This window comes from Mycteria americana, chromosome 2 (assembly GCF_035582795.1).
Source record: "Mycteria americana isolate JAX WOST 10 ecotype Jacksonville Zoo and Gardens chromosome 2, USCA_MyAme_1.0, whole genome shotgun sequence".
NCBI lineage: Eukaryota > Metazoa > Chordata > Aves > Ciconiiformes > Ciconiidae > Mycteria > Mycteria americana.
The window spans coordinates 143592504-143609271 of NC_134366.1; the positions used below are offsets into that span (position 1 = coordinate 143592504).

General features: G+C 45.7%; 1 protein-coding gene across 3 annotated transcripts in view; it reads right to left on the bottom strand.

Annotated features, from left to right (window-relative positions):
- The window catches only part of PAG1 (phosphoprotein membrane anchor with glycosphingolipid microdomains 1), a 108294-nt gene extending 91833 nt beyond the window's left edge, over window positions 1-16461 (bottom strand). For all 3 annotated transcript variants that reach the window (XM_075494858.1, XM_075494857.1, XM_075494859.1), the window contains exon 1: window positions 16353-16461. The gene's annotated coding sequence lies outside the window, so the exon portion shown is untranslated. The remainder of the gene's footprint in view (window positions 1-16352) is intronic.
- Between the last annotated feature and the right edge of the window lie 307 nt (window positions 16462-16768).

Below are 16768 nucleotides of genomic sequence, written 5' to 3' on the forward strand. Positions count from 1 at the left end.
GAGCAGAGGGGTGCAGGAAAGGTCTGTGAGGTGCTTTGGTTGCTCCGTTCTCGGGCAGGGGCTTCACACACGCTGGCATCTCATGGACCCCCGGCAGGCCCTGCATTGTGGCCTGAATGACACAGACCGAAATGGCAGGGCTCCTTATCTCCCTGGCTTACGCACCATTTTAATTACACCGGTTGTGTGGGCCCTGGGCGGGCTGTCCCCGTGGGGGCCAGCTGCCTGTCTCCGGGCCAGCATGGATAACCAGGGTGTCCCCGGGGAGCCCCCTTCAGCCCCTGGCTCTCGCCTCGGCCCCAGCCTGAGCTGCAGCACTGCCGACCCCCATCCCGACCCTCACCTCTTGTTTTTTTCAAAGAAGCCTTAGGATAAGGTAAGGCTACAAAGACTGCAGTAAAAGCACGTCAGTGCATGCATCCTGCTCCCTGCTAATTCCCAAAACTACAGCCACAAACAAATAGATTCAATTACCGAGGTAGGCGCTAGCCCAATTCAAGGGGATTGGTACATATGTTATAACAAGATGCTGGAGCCGCAGCCCGATTGCATTTACATGAAGAAATCATTTTATGCAAATCTCTTATCCGTGAGTGAAGGCCATACAGGAGAGGAGAAACAGTGCTGTACGGAGAGTCACAATGCATGGCAGATGGGCAATTTAAGGTAAATCATACAGTTTAGTTATACAAGACATATAACCTGGGGAGAAAGCGTGTAGCTTCAAAGTCATAAATTATTTATAAATAATACAGCCTTCTCATGAAATATCCAAAAGGCCAAGCACCCATTTTTCCCATTATTTTTCTCCACTTTCACAAATCAGAGGGAAGCTGAAGATGAATATCTTATCAAGAATGAGCTAGTTTGGGGGGAGGACAGACTTAGATGGTGGAGTTAGTTACAGGCTTGCAGGCAGGACGGCAGGAGCTGAAGGCAGCAGGACTGCTGTGCCCACCCACCTGGGAGCAAAGCAGCCAAAGTTCAAAGGAGGGAGCGGGACTGGGCTGAGGAAAGAAACTGTCCACCTGGGAGCTCACACCGTCCCAGGACTGCCACTGCCAGCCTGTTCAAAATCACCACTTGCTTTCCGCCAAAAATTTCCGGGTTTTTTAAGTGAAATCCAGTGCTCAGATTCACAAATCACAGCTGCGGCATCCATGAGTGTGGTATGTTTTCTGTCAGCAGCGCTGCCTCTTCAGAGCGCTGGCTATGCTCTGTACAACACACAGTGACACCTCCGTATTCAATTCTCCAGCTTCTTTCAGCACTTCTGTTGTGATACCTCAGCAGTCTGATACCTTCTCATCTTCGTTACTGTCATGGTTTAACCCCAGCCGGCCACTAAGCCCCACACGGCCACTCGCTCACTCCCCCACGGTGGGATGGGGGAGAGAATCAGAAGGGTAAAAGTGAGAAAACTCATGGGTTGAGACAAAGACAGTTTCATAGGTAAAGCAAAAGCCGCACACACAAGCAAAGCAAAACAAGGAATTCATTCACTCCTTCCCATGGGCAGGCAGGTGTTCAGCCATCTCCAGGAAAGCAGGGCTCCATCACGCGTAATGGTTACTTGGGAAGACAAACGCCACCACTCCAAACATCCCCCATCACTCCAAACGTCCCCCCTTCCTTCTTATTCCCCCAGCTTTATAAGCTGAGCATGACGTCATACGGTATGGCATAGCCCTTTGGCCAGTTGGGGTCAGCTGTCCCAGCTGTGTCCCCTCCCAACTCCTTGTGCACCCCCAGCCTACTCGCTGGTGGGGTGGGGTGAGAAGCAGAAAAGGCCTTGACTCTGTGTGAGCACTGGTCACCAGTAACAAAACATCCCTGTGTTATCAACACTGTTTCCAGCACAAATCCAAAACATAGCCCCATACTAGCTACTATGAAGAAAATTAACTCTATCCCAGCCAAAACCGGCACAGTTACCCAATGCAGTACCTGCTCAAATTGCCCTGCAAGGACCAATTCAACTAGCTTCTCATTTTTCTGATGTCCTGCCTGGTGATCCTGCATGCCCACCAGTGCTCTTACAGGTATCTCTCTATATATAGTTCACGTTTATACACAGTTCATCATTTACTTTTATGTTGCAGACTCTTTGCTCTTCAAAGTCCTTTTCAGATCTTCATGCTCAGTTTGCATTTGATTCAACACAGTCTGGCTGGGTTTTTTGTTGGAATCATTACGGGCAGATACCCATATGCTCAAGGATATCTTTGTAGTCTGAATAACTCCTAACATTTGTGCTTTCAGCGGACCACTGTTTCTGCTTGGTTATATACAGATACAGATGCCTTAGTGACTTTTACAGTGTGTTTAAGCAGCCTCCCATGCCAAGTCTGAGGATATTAATTTTCTCCTTCCTGACTTTCTGCTGTTTTCAACTGGTCTGCTGTTATTTGGGTGTGGGAAAGGTACCTCAGTGCCTAAAAAGCCGTAAAAGTTAAGACATGTACACACTGTAATTCAGACATTTTCTGAAGCTCTTTGAAGTCTTGGTGTGTATTTTCTTTGTATTACAAATGGTAAGTTTGCCTAAATGCAACAGGACTGTAATTCTTGAGTTCACTGCTCGTGCCACGTGCGGTATAAGACAAATAAAATCTACAACCACAAAAAAATCTGATTTATTTTCTTATTAGCTACAGATATTAGCATCAGTGTCTTATTGCAGCATTAGCTGCAATAAAAAGATGGAAATACCAGAATATGTCTTCTCAGTTTTAGGAGTGTTGCATTTTTTACATAAGGAAAACTAAAAATAAACATACCTCTTGTATAATAAAGAGCAAACATAGCACCAAGTGTCACTCTATACATGCAGTCACCTCCCTGCACCAGGGGTTTGCGCATATAATCCCTTTCAAGCCACAACAGGGTATGAACATGCAACTTCCAAAGTGATAAGAAATCCACATTTTCAGTTATCATGGAAATCTTCTCAACAGCTATTGTTCATGTACACTTTGGCCTGTCAATCTTTGCAACCTTTTCATTAATAATGAGGTTTGTTTCCGAACCTTCCTAAATATTCTAAAATTAATTAAAATGCCATATGAACTCCAATCCTCCCAAGCACTTTTTTTTCCCACACCAGAGACTTCAGGTACCAAATCCAAAGAACAAAATCTCTTTTCTATAGGAAGGAATATCTGTCTCTCTCTTGGTTAAACTTGTTCCCACCTAAGTCTACATCCACTTCTCTAGGTCAGATTTTAAAAGAAGAAGTTTTCACCTCTTTTGCAGCTCACTAAGGTCTTCGCCACTCGTTTCACACATGCAGCTGTTTCTCTTTTGAAGTTTCCAATATTGCAACTATATTCAAAACTTAAACAGTACCTAAGCTCTCGTGTATACCTTTAATTTGGGGAGTGGATTTCGTCCTCTCCTAAAATGGCATCTTTCCTTCTCCTTTGGGAAAATCAAACAACTTATGCTAAGACTGCTCCTCTTTCACCTCAAAAAACTTTTTCCCTGACCTGGAAAGCCTTCTACGGTCTCCAAGGATCACATTAGAGCAATAGTATTTACACTGAGAAGGCAGCACCTAAGTGATATCTCACTTAGAGCGATACCTAAGATCAGGCTCCTTGTGAATTTTAGAAATCATGATTAGGAAATAAATTTATATGAAAAATGCTTCAGTCTTTATTTTGCAAGCAGAGTCAGGGGATAAAACCAAATCAGACATCAATAATCAAAGGATAACTCTACTGTGGCTGCCCGATTGACAAAGATTAAAGCTATGCCTGTAATTAATACAAAATTAGCTTGCAAGCCAAAACAAGAAGGCTAAGGTCACCGATAAGAGCTCCACCGCTCCCACGTGCATAAAAAGCGGCACATTTGGTGGGGTTGGTTTCCAGGCAGCTGTTAACTCGCCAGGAGGAGGAAACATGCAGTGGCACACCGTACTGATGTGGTTTACAACAAAAGCCCTCTCTGTAGGCTTGTGTTGATAAAAGTCTCCTGCCTTGAGTCTTGGAGGTGATACTGCTTAAGGCCTATTAGTACGACAGCTAAGCTCAGCACCTCGTCTGCTCTTCTATGGATGCACACGGGACACGATGCTAGCTACAAATGGCTGGGAAATGGAGCTAGTAAGAACTGGGCTTTAATGGAAAGGAAATATTTAGAAATAGCAACACAAGAGGCTTGCACAATAAGCACTATTTCTCCAACATTTACAGGCTCAGGTTGCTGCAAAGAATAAAATTTTTCCTTATTTTTCACATACACGGTCAGAACAGAGATGAAATAACTGCTCTTTTGCACACATCCTGCAGGAACAGGAGACAATGACAGATATTGCGTCCCTGCTGAACAATCCAGGGAGCATATAAGAGACATTCTGTTTTAAAAACTGAAGGTGAAAAACTGGGAGTGAACTGAGGATGCAGATGTAAGGTACCAAGAATATGCTGATATCCTTTTTTCAGGGAGAATGGAAAATCTTTTTCAAGTTTTTAAAGAACAAACTAGAGAACAGTTATTTTAGAACAGGCTCTCTTAAAAAAAAGTCCGTCTGCACAGAAGGTGGCACAGAGGTGGTCCTACCACCCATCCAGCACAGCCACTTAAGAGTGTAGTTGGTGCTGTCACAGAATCCTACTTTGTCTAACGCAGCCCTGGACACCACTCACCATCTTTGTCAGAAGGGCACACTGCTGGCTCACGTTCAATTCGGTGTCCACCAGGACCCCCGTGCCTTTTCTGCCAAGCTGCTTTCCAGCCAGTCAGCCCCAGCACATACTGGTGCCTGGGGTTGTTCTTCCCCAGGGGAAGGACTTTGCACTTCTCCTTGTTCCCAGTCTCTCCCACTCACATGTTCAAATTTTGGATGTGGGATAACTCCTAGCTGCTCTCCATAGCAGGGCCAAAGGTGGCATCCCCAGGACACAGGGCTGATCAGCTGGGGCTGCCACAGGTACAGCTGCCCCACCAGGAGCCAGACTCTTCTGTCAGCATTGAAACGACCCCAATCCCATGTTGGCTAGATCCTCCTGCAAGCTCCGCTTTACGACCTGCACTGTATCAGCATCCCCTAATTTAAAGTTGGTACACACCGAATTGCCAGACCATGCTTTTGGAAGTTAACCCTTTCCTGTATCGAACTGCCAGGGCTGAGGGACAAAAATCCACTAGAGGATCATGCAGGAGAGTGAGAAGAAGGCAAGTGTTACGTTTGCAGCACATGCCTTCAGCCACAACACCCCTCCGCTGCCAAACTGAAACACCAGTTGCAGGAAAAGAAAGCAGCAGTGCACTTCTCCCTGCCACCGAAACCTCGCTTTTTAGCATACGACTGCCTTAATAGCACTAATTTTTTTTGCAAGAGCTTGCTCCAATCTGCATAAAATCAGGCAGATACCGACACACATCACAGATACTGGAGTGTTAATAAAACCAGGTAGCTAGTTGTTTAAAAGGCATAAATCTCTCAGCTCTGGTCATTTACCTACACTAATCTTCACACCTATTTTTTCCGAATTCAATCTTTCTAAGTGCCAGCTGCCGATGAACTCCAGGGAGCATGATTTTTATTAAATGAACACTAACATTTCAGAGTTACACCTCAGAAAACCCACTACTATCTACTGACAGATAGCTTAAGCACAGAAATTCCTGGGTTTTTTTTTTTCTTTATTCCTCTAGACTCCAGTAAAAGGAAGCCTTTTCTGTTTAAAGCTGTTGCTTTTTTTAAGCACCAGTGTAATTAAGTATACAGGCTAATACTTAATATAGAAAGTAGTACTGCTCTGTGGAGCAGGGCACACATCGTGCCGCGTGGAACACAGAAACTGCAAAGTCTTGGAAATTCTCCTTCCCAGGGAATGACAGCACTGCAACATATAATTTCTGCCTAGTTCGGAAAACCAAGTGAAAACAAGTTTTCTTGGTTACTGCATTTCCTGAGTAAAACATTGTTTACTGCTGATTAAAACTGACAACTCGTGCTAATTTTACCATTGTCCAAGAACTAATATTTCAGTAATTCCCACAGCTGTGAGAAGCAAAGAAGTGACAAAAATCAACCAAGGGTTTCCAGGTTCCAGACTGCCAACCATGAGATCCAAACCTCCAGGGCTGTGGCGTCCTGCAGTAGCTACAACCAGCTCCTTGGGCCACCTCGCTTCTGCACAGAGCCATGTCCCGTGGTGCCAGATGACTCCAGCACTTCCAGGCTCCATGGTCCACAGCTGGGGATGAAACCCCCAGGTTGCCTGCCTCCAGAAAACCTCTCAGAGAAGACTCCCGCTGCCCCATGGTCTGGCACCTGCCCTACCCTGCCAACATCTCTGCAGGTGCTGGAAACCAGGACACGGCCAGGCAGGTCTGTCAAGGCCACCCCCATGGGAGTTTGGGGGTCCCATCACTTGTTTCACAGACCGGGCTTCTCCTCCCAGGCCAGCTACAGGTGTTGATGTGCCTGTCGGGAACCAACTGCACCGTGCGATCTGGGCACGCTACGCCTGAGCACTGAATAAGTAGGAAACGCGTAAAAGCTGAGTTATTGGCTATCCAAGTAAATTGGCTTTGCCAAGTAAATAATTTAGCTAATTTCCTAATAATAATGACCTCCCATTTTGGGGGGAAATCAGTCCTCTGCTTCTGGGCTAGTTTGCTTTCTCCAGCCAGTACTTCTCTAGGGCTGTTTTTAACCAAACCTGTTGAGGAGGAGGATAAGAGAAATCACCTGGAAACCAGCATCCATCAATTCCACCATAAGTGGTCAGACCCCACAGCATAATGTAATTCCATAACCAGACCCAGACATCACTTCTTTCCCTACCATTTACCCAACTGTTAAAGCTAATCAATCCCTGGTGTCTGTGCTTTCCTCAAATGAGATGGACTTAGGCAAAATTAAAGATGGAGTCACAACCGAGTAAGGGCTTCAGGGTTCACTCACACAAATTAAAATACACAATTGATACTGAAACGTAAATCAAGGGTATGAAATTAAATCTTCATGTTAAGAATGGGAAAAAAAAAAAAGATTAATTCTTGCTTTCACTTCAGTCAATATAATTGACCGGAACAACAATTTAAAAGATTTGACAGACTGTCCACCAAGATACCCTGGAAAACTGAACTGTTGTACCATACCTCTACATAACTAGCATAAAACCATTTCCCAATGCATTGGCAGATTTCATGTACTAAATTGCCAGGAATATTGTTTCCCAAATTTGGCTACACTGGCAACGCTAGAAGGTGACTATATGTATGCATCCCATTTGACTACCAAGGACATAGTTAAGAAAAGAGATAAAACAAAAAGGAAAGCAAATCATGTAAAAAAACCCCAAACTGCATTAACAGATAATATTTGAAGTAGAGATTCATTATAGGTGGTATATAGGTAACTGTTTACCTCGGGTCCCTGTGCATAATGTCACATGCTACTATTCCTTGAGTGATGAATTAATCCACACAGAAAAGCCCTGTGACAAGTCATATCACAAGAGTCACGAAATGGAGGTCACTATGCCAGCTAGCAAATGACACATTAAAAAGGAAGAAAAAAAAGGCAGAAAATGGTCTTTATATTTTCCACTTTACTACGAACGTGAGGGATTTATTTCACTAATCCACGGCTGGCAGTGTCGGGGCTACTTGGAGCTGCAGAGACGGAGAGAAATATCCAATTTTCAAATCCCCTCCAGCTACATAAAGGTAAGAAAGAAGAGCACTTCTGCCACCACTGAGCTGTTATTGCCCTGCTGCCTGTATCAGGCCAACACCATTTTCTGAAACGGTTAAATTAGAGGAAGGCACACGTCACAAACGGCTTCCTCCTGGAACCAGGACAGCCAATTAAGATGGCCAAGATAGCGCCAAAACATACCTTTTTACGGCGTGCCCAGTTGTAGTTTATTTTCCCTACCCGATTACAACGTTATATCCCTATATAGCATGAGGGCGAGGAACTGCACGAGCGCCCTTGCCTATCCAAATATGGGCTTATTCAGACTGTTTAAGCATCAGGACACAATTCACCATTCTGGGGGAAAAGTAGTGGCCTTTCTTACAAAAAGTACTAAAAATGAGGCAACATTTGACAGTACCTCAAAGCGTGAGACAGAATACACATATCTAGTTTGGCCTTTCTTTATTTTCTTCTTCTTTTTCCCTAGGCAAGCAAATTTATAAAGCCTCTCATCTAATGTGTTAGATTAATAAATGATGGAACAAGAGAGCCCCAACCTTCTGTGATGTGTGCTCAATTATGTTGCATTTAACAAGAGTAAAGGAAAATGAAATTAATTTAATCTCTGTAATTGCCAAACTAAATGACACAACCTCGCCTATTATAACAGATCAAAACAATACATTTACATTTACCGAATCATTGTAAAAAGTGTAATTTTTACTCTGAATAGTTTTTTGTGATGTGTTAGTTTCCATCCCTGGAAAAGTACCCACCAAAAACTGCAGCAGAAGTCATGGGGACGATGGTTTTGTCCACAACTAGGTTCTGGATCAGAGCTACTTTTAAATTAAGCTCTACGACAGCATTTCAAAAGAAAGTGAAATTATATTTCGGAATGTGCTTGATGAATATTCCTTACTAAAGTAAGTATGAAACTGTGGGTTTTATAGTTTGCAGGCTCTAAGAGTCTGAACATTGGTCCATGTGCTCTATTAGAAGGAAAAGCAGCTGTTATTTAGTAAAGGAAGAAACTTCTGCAGGCAATGCAATTTGCTAGGATGCAACCCTCAGTACCATCAGTAGCAATTTTTTCCTGCATCTCCCTTACACTCCAGTCTCTTAAACCAACGTGCCTGGGTGACAGCAGGTACAAGAGCGTGGTGTAGGCATCAGTGCTCCTCTGCACCCCTTGCTCCCAAATCTGCACCCCTCTTCCACCGCTCTTCCTAACTCCTGCTCCCATTGCACATCTGACCTCTACATTAACTCCCTCCCACCATGGCACAATCCCTAGAAGAGGACTTCAGGTCATCTTTCTCTGTGTACCTCTTCCACGTTGAAATTATCTTGCTTGGACGTGAGTAACAAGGGCTACCAGCAGCACCCCAGGTAAGGCTTCTCTACAGCCCTGTACGGTGGCACTAACCCTTTCATACATCTCTGGAAATAGCCTGCCTGAGGCAACCGAAGATTTTCCTTTGCCATTTGTGGTGGCCACACCCCAGTGGTGGCTCACAGCCATGTGGCAAGAAGCATATCCAGGTCTTTCTCTCCTTCAGTCAATTCCAACGATGAGCCTCTAATCCCTCTGGCTTCAGCTGCAAAATTCCCATTGATTGATAATGGATTTTCCACTGATGTAGAATCAGGCACTTCGACTACACCACTATGAATTAACAGAAGAGAGCTCTGTTAATCCTTTATAAGCAAGCTTAATCTTTTGGTTTATAGAGGAAGGAGCGAAGGCCCCCTTTTCTCCAATATCAGGCAGAATGTGACTGTTATTTCAGAAAATTTTTCTTATTTTATTTGATTGAAATCAGTATTTTTCTGGAAGACACAAATCCAGACAACACCACAGATGCACACTTCTGCCAGGTAAAAAAGGAAGAGTTTGAGCTATGAATCCTGAAGCTGAAAGCTGGGATTAGCACTCTGGGACTTACAGTAACTCCATAGAAAGTGCTGTCATCTGGAAACAGCAGACTGACAAAGCCTTTATAGCATTCACCTTTCAATTAAACAAGAGTAACATCTGAAACCTCACATTAAAAGAGCTGTAAGATTTGTTAGGGTTCTCTCTCAATGATGTGATTTGAACATTTCCTGTACATTAGCAATAGTTAGGGCTATTAAACTGCAAGCAAGTATAGCAGCTTTAAAGACTGTTACAGAACTTGGCTAATAACTCTAAAGCAATCAAGTCATCAGAAAGATGAACTGATCTTACATTAAGACACTTTTTCCATTAAAATGAGATTTTGTAAGATCAACTCAAATACACTTTATTAAGTCAGTGGGTGGCTCTCCTTTTTTGCAGGAAAGGAAATTCATCACTACGCTTCAATGTCTGGTAAATATGAGCTCAATCACGCAAACCCTTGCTCAGATGAGAAATCACTGCTCACAAAGACTTGTCCCACTGCAGTCAACAGTCTGAGCAAGGATACTTAACTGCAGTAAAATCTTGAAAGATCAAGCCCAAGTATCACAGTTGTAATCGGTACTGCTCATCAAACAGCCCTTAATTTGACGTCCTATCCTGCAGTGCACTAGATGCAAAATTTTCATTGATTTAGTAATTCATCATAAGCACTGCTCCCATGCTAGGATGAAAAGAAGTCTTAAATACAGCAGCTAAGCGGCTCCTCTAAAACACTGGAATGCCACGTATCTCTGTAGGACAATAAAATGTTTATCTTTTGTCATGCATTTCATTGCTGCTGCTTAGTTGGGTGACCTTTTGAAAGGAGCAGTGGAGGCTGACGTACACCTTCATTAAAGCAGCACCTCCTTCTTCCCCCGCGCCTGCGAGAACAATGAGCGCAGGAGGGAAGAGGTGAGCAATCCACAGAGTAATGAAGAGATTTTGTTTCAGAGGGTTATCAATTATTTATGAGTAAATCCCCAGATGAACACATCCGAAGCTGAACAGTTTTTAATGTGTTTCACTCCTGTACATGTGGCACAACACCACCAGACGCAAGCTAAATTGGATGTCTGAGTATTTGAGGTGTCAAATAGTGAGTTGAATCTGGACTTTAGTAAATCACTGTTGTGGTTTTTTAAGTACAACAGTCTGCTAGATTTAAAGCTCTTTCACAAAATTCCTCCAACACTCACAGAAATCATTCTTTATACTATTTCCCACTCATCAAGATCTCAGCAAAGAAAAAGCTCCTACTGAAGAATTTCTGTAATTATGCTGACATAGTTGTCTAAATAGTCTAATATTCAAACTCTTATAAGCAAATCGCCCAGATTTGAATGGAATTTTATTCCACAATGGAATGAAATGGACCTTAACTTTTCCCATTAAGAAAAGAAAAGACCAAGTTATGGTCATCTTCTCCAAAACAGGGTTTATCCTTTTCAAAACAAAGCACTTGTCTTTAAAGTAAAATTGTTTTATAACTGTGCTTTTTAAAGAGAAGATCTAAAGACTCTTTCTGTGATATGGGAAATAGAAACATTACACGTCGGTCTTCTCCACAAAGCAAGGACAGTGAAACCAAAAGGCTATATTTGCTAGGCACACCTTCCCCAAGCCGTTAATCTATTTACAACTGCTGTCATTGAAAACAGTCATCCTGCAAGTCTCAAAACGCAACCAAATCCACCGTCACGCAGTGAACATCCAGATCTGCAGAACTGTTCTTTGAGCTCCTCTTTCCCACAGCTTCCAACCAACAAGATGCTGCCAAAGTCAACACCACCGCTGTAGTCATACTTCAACCACTGTGTCTACAGCAGCTGTCACGACGGCCCCGAGGCCCCCTTTAACACCAAATTCAGCTACTCTGTGAACCCAGGAATCGGGCTGGGGCACGGCCAGGACGCGCCCCGCTGAGCAAGCCCCCTAGGCATGTTAGCATTTGGCCGAGCTCCCCGGGGGCTGCCAGCCGTTCCCTGCTTGGAGGGGCTCTCTGGGTGCAGCCTGCGCTCAGCAATGGGGCGCGGAGCTGGGCTGCGGCCGAGGAGGAGCAGACAGCAGCCAGCACAGGTTCCCCTGCCTCTCGAAGCCTCGTCCGCAAGCTGCCTTCCAAAGGGATGAGTTCAGGGAGAAGCTCATCGAATAAGGTGTTTTAAGCCACGCATGGGACAAGGACTTTCTGCCTTTTTTGCACAACAACCGCAGGAGAAGAGCCGGGTCTCTGGCACACTCTCTGCACCCCCACGTTTAGGCCGGCACGCACCCCAGCACCTCACAACTCCGCTTGCTCCAAGCTCCACTCCCGTCCTAGCCTGGCTAGACTAAACTGCTCCAGTACCAAAAAAAGCAAGCCACTTAGAAATCCATTTTAGATTTGTTTGCATTAGTTTGGAGGGTTTGTTATGTGTTTGGATGAAAGGAGCCCATTAAATACGTCTATATTTACTTCATTACAGTGTGGCTCTTGAAGTTAGATGAAAAGATTTACTCTGGCCAAGTTTGTTTATTCATCAACATCAGCTAAGATATGTTTTCAAAGGCTCATCCTCATTGCATTTACATGAAAGCACACGGATTTTTTTCAAGGGTTGTATCACATTCTGAGAGCTGGAAAAGGACAAAAGAAACTTTTCCGAGAATTACAAAATCAAGGATCAGCACAGGAATATTTCCTACCATTTTCAGTTATTTGGGGGGTGGAGGGGAACCCCCATCCCTGCCCACCTGGAGTCATTCTTTCTCACCCCGCAGACATATCAACAGCCACAAACCGTAAGTGGATGATCAATCACCATGTCCCTAGCCCAGATAACGGTGACAGGCACACTGCTTACCCAGGGACACCAGAAGTGAAGAGTTAACGCCACCTGAAGCACAAGTGTTTAAGCAAACGTAGTCTCCCAAGTTTCTAATTTTTTTATCTGCACTTTGATATGAACAATTAATTTTTTTTATAGTGGTGTTGAAGAAGAGTTCTTCATAACTGCTAGCAAAGCATTACGTAGAAAACAGCCCACCACCAACCAACCCTAGCCGTACAAGTCCTAGTTATTGCTGACAGGAACCCAAACATGACTTGGTACTTGCATGCCTTTAATATCAAAATTTTATCCCCAAGTTATGTAAATATTTAAATGACATTTATGGACAGTATCTTCCCTCGGGAGTTTACACTTTCCCACGGAAGACTTCCAGAGTGATTAACAATGCTGATCTTTATCCTTCACACTGACTATTCATTCATCCTTTCTAAAACGAATACTGCTTACATACGACCCAAGAGGGCTGTAACAAGGCAGTATTTATCTGCCCTAATAATCTACCGCCGCTGCTTTAATTAAAACTTGGTTATATCACATCCACGAAGTGAAGGAATGCCTGCCGTCACTCATCATTTTCACCTGACAGCTGTGCCTGGTGCACCTTTGCAGAAGCAACCTTTGGAGGTCCCACTGCCCACAGCTCACCCTCCCCAGCCCAGGCAACTGTGGGCACAGCATTGTAAAAAACCACTTCACCATGCAAGAAAAGCAAAGTGAAACTGTGGAGGGGTTTGCAGCTTGGGGCCTCGAGTGAGTCACTGAACACCTGTGGGTTGGTATTTATCCCGGTTCACGAGCAGGGCAGTGCTGCCTGCACAGCACACGGGGTTTTCAGAAGGCAAGGGGCTGGGGAGAAGGTGAGGTGGATGTGGCACATGCGCCCATGAGAGACCTACAGAGAAGCCATGGGATGGCTTGGCAATTCAGTCAGTGAGGGATACCAGGATGGAGATGGGGGAACAGCAACCAAGGGCATCTCAACTCCCTTCAGTAAATTTGCAGCCAAATCTTCAGGGTTCAGCTTCCTCATCTGTGTAGCAGGATTTTACAGGACCTCCAAGAGCCGGCACGAATGCACAGTGGTTTCAAAGTCTAGAGTTTATTACTAGCAGTATTACACAAATGAGTGTGCACTGCTTGCCCTTTCCATGTTTTAATCAATGTAAGCAGCATCTGATCATACATACATTTAGAAACCCACTATTTTCCCAAGGAAGAAGCCGTCCTGAACTTCTTCCCTCACCAGAACAGAAGTTTTTTGGCATCGTTATACACAGTATAAGATCCACAACTGACAGCATCCTTGGGATGCAGGGGTGGGCAGCGAGCAGCCTGCCTGCAAGCTACAGGCTGAACAACCAGAGCCTCATCCAGCACATCCACGCAGGGCCCGGGCCAGCAGTTGCCATTCATTCAGCAGACACTCAAACTTGCGAGGGGGCTCTCTCAGCCCTAGTTTGGCAACCCGCAGGTGGGGGCGAGTCTCGGCATGTTGTGCCCCTTCACCCCCCCGGGCTCCCTCCCAGCCGCAGCACGGCCACCAGGCTGCAACACGGCTGCCCTCCCACCACCGCTCCGGGGCTGAGCTACCCTCGCACCCAGCGCCCGAAATCTGCTCCGGTCTCAACACCTGGAAGCAGAGGCATCGCTATAGGAGCCTGGGTAATGTTATTTGAATGATTTATTGTTTCAATTAAGTGTTAAACAATGTTTTCAAGCCTTCTTGGTCTATTAATCTTATTCTTGAATTATATTTTGCAGTTACAATGATACGGTGTTGGAACTACTTTGAAAAAGCCCCTCCATTCTCCATCCCCATCCTTACTGGAAGGAAAAAGACTGTGTCCTGTTCCAGCCATTCAACTCTACAGCACTTTGCCATCAGCATCAATGAGCTGATAAACAGATTTAACTCCTTTGTGTGTCAATGAAGCCCGCGCTGCCCCAGGAAAGAGTGAGCGTTCCTTAAATAGACGCCACTGCACGGCCAGTAAGGAAAACTCGATTGCATTTCTTGTGGATTCCTCAGAACAGTGCTTCTTAAAATATAAATTAGCTCTAGATTGTTGAGCTTTTCTTATTTAGGACTTGAAAACCAGTTGCCACTTTCTGATCAATATAACTTTAATAGTAGGATAAATTTAGAGCTTAAGTTATCTAGTAGCAGTCATTTGTATACAATACATGATCTAAAGCCACATTCACGTTCAAGTGCCTGGCAATGAGGCTTATGAGGAGCACTGTGCCTTAAAATGCAATGGATTACCTGCTTCTTTTCCTCATTAAATGACATTTCATAAAAGGAACCGAACAAAAGATAGGTGAGCTTTCTGAGTGTCATATCCCACAACCTTTACTCATATGAGCAACGTGTTGCCTTCAGATCCGCTTCTCATTCGCAAGTTGCAGATCCCCATTGCTCACCCGAATATTGATTTAATGTTAATAAAATCCCATGTTGAAATACTGGTTAAAGACAAAATTGCTCTTGTACTTCAGGCCTGCAAGATGTTGTGCATACTGTACTCACCATTTTTTTTTCAGCGAGGGCAGAAGACCCTCACCCCTTACAGTTCCACAAGCTGCAGAATTTGGCCCTTGTTAAATAAGCTAACACCTGAATTAATCACTTTTCCAGTAAGGGAAGGCACTTTTGCTATATTGAAGCTGCGCACCTCACATATAGGTATATTTATCAGGGCAAAATTTTTAAAGATGTAAACTAAGAAACCCTGGAGTTTGAAACTTCTACTTCTGTATTATCTAAGAGAAACAAAGGCAATAACGAAGTACTTCCATTTACCTACTGGGTATCTTTAGCAGTGCTTGCTTTGCAAATTCTCTTAACAGACACTGCTCCAATCACCATTTAACTGCAACGCAGACAGACTACAAGAGGACTAAGGAGGATTTCCTTCTGGTTTCACACAGCGCACTTTTTTTTTTTAAAGTTTAATTTAATAAATAAGAACTCTGAATAAAAGTTAATCGTGCACGGCTGCTAGGAAGGGGAAGAACCTTTTCTACAAAATTTTATCTTTGCTCGTTCTCTCTCTCTTTTTCTGCATTTGTTGCTTAATGGCTCAGTATTATTTCAAAGGCCATTCCTTTTACAAATGTGATCAACTCAAGTATTCAGCACCACAGATGATCTATTACTCTCCTTAAAACCAAATCTCTGAGGGCCAGATTAGAAAGAAAGGTTAAAGAGCTCTATCATTCAAAGCATTATCGTTCAGACACCTATAAATCACTGTGTTTGTTTATTTAGATAATTGGGTCCATTAGTGTATGTAACATTCAAGCCACACAACTTTCTGGTATGACCGTTTGCCAGTTTTTCCTTTCCCCTCTTAGAAGCACTAAGGGAAATAAGTGCTCCAAGCAGCACACCCGGCAAATGACGCGTTAGGACTAATTTGTGCTTGCAGCTCTCCTCGAAACGCACTGAAAAGCAGCCCCGCTCTCCCCTGGAGATGCCTTCCTCTTAAAGAGTTTCCGAGACCAAGAGCAGATGCCACTGCGAAGCAAACTGGAGTCCGCCACCACGTAATAGGATTTGAATGAAAATAGAGTTAAGGGGCTGACTCGCAGCAGCCAGAGCCGGGAGGCGCGGAGACCCCCGCCGCCGCGGGATGCCGCCGCGCTGCGCCCGGGAAGCCGCACAATGACCCCAGCCGGGGGCCGGATCCCGCCGCCTCGGACCGTGCCCCGCACCTGTGACGGCTCCTGGCCAAATTATCCCCCAAATAACCAAATGGCCGCCGCGCCCGCAGCACGGACCGCGGCCGGACAGGGCAGCCCCGCGCCGCGCCCCGCAGCGGCCCCGCCACCAGCCCTCCGCAGCCGCGCAGCCCCGCGCAGCGACAGCGCGCACCCTCCCTCCCCCCAAACACAGACACGGCAACTTCGCGCACCGGCCCCAACTCACCGGGAGCCGCCGGCCCCGCGGAGAGGCGCGCCCGGGTACGCCGCCTCCCGCGGAGCGCTGCCCGCGGAGCGCAGCCCGCAGGGGCCGGGCAGCGGCGCGGCGAGGGGAGGGGAGGGAGGAGCCGCAGCAAGTTGCGGCGCGCCTCTCGCCTCTCTCTCCCCTCCCTCCTCCTCCTCCTCCTCCTCCCCCCCCCTGCTCTGCCTCCCCCTCCTCCGCCCGCAGGAGGGCCGGGGGAGGCGGCGGAGAGGGACGAGCGCGGCCGCGGAGCGCGGCGCGGGCGGGCGGCAGTGCGCATGTCCCCGCGCCCGGCGCCGAGAGGCGACCGATGCGGCGGCGGCGCCGCGGGCGCGCAGCGCGGGCCCGCCGCCCCCTGCGCGCCCCCCCGCGCACCGCAGCGCGCCTTTGCGGAGGCTGCG